The following is a 544-nucleotide window of genomic DNA, read 5'->3' as shown; positions in this document are numbered from 1 at the left end:
TTATTTTTATTGAGGTATAGTTTACTTACTATATTAGTTTCAGGTATACAATATAGTGAATCAAATTTTTATAGATTATACTTCATTTATAGTTATTATAAAATATTGGCTATTTTTCATGTGCTGTACAATATATACTTTTAGCTTATTTATTTTGTACATAGTAGTTTGTACCTATTAATCCACTACCCCTATCTTGCCCTCCCACCCTTTTCCCCACTGATAATCACTAGTTTGTATCTATGAGTTTATTTCTGTTTTATTATATTTGTTTTATTTTTAAAGTTCTACATGTAAGTGAAAACATACAATATTTCTCTTTCTCCGTTTGACTTATTTTACCCTCCATAATACCCTCCAGGTCCATCTGTGTTGTTGCAAATAGCAAAATTTTCTTCTTTTTATGGCTGAATAATATTCCATTTTGTATGTATATATATGTGTGTGAGTGTGTGTATACATGTTTAAAATGTTATTGAATCAGTTATGTCTGACTCCTTGCGACCCCATGGACTATAGCCTGCCAGGCTCCTCTGTCCATGGA

At 30.5% G+C, this 544-nt stretch overlaps 1 long non-coding RNA gene across 4 annotated transcripts in view; it reads left to right on the top strand.

Annotated features, from left to right (window-relative positions):
* Nucleotides 1-544, top strand: part of LOC139182701 (uncharacterized) — a 697,507-nt gene that overhangs the window by 34,525 nt on the left and 662,438 nt on the right. The gene's annotated exons all lie outside the window — the stretch shown is intronic.

Source organism: Bos indicus, chromosome 4, assembly GCF_029378745.1.
Source record: "Bos indicus isolate NIAB-ARS_2022 breed Sahiwal x Tharparkar chromosome 4, NIAB-ARS_B.indTharparkar_mat_pri_1.0, whole genome shotgun sequence".
Lineage (NCBI taxonomy): Eukaryota > Metazoa > Chordata > Mammalia > Artiodactyla > Bovidae > Bos > Bos indicus.
Note: the sequence above shows the minus strand (reverse complement) of the source record. Positions and strands in the feature narration are given on the sequence as shown.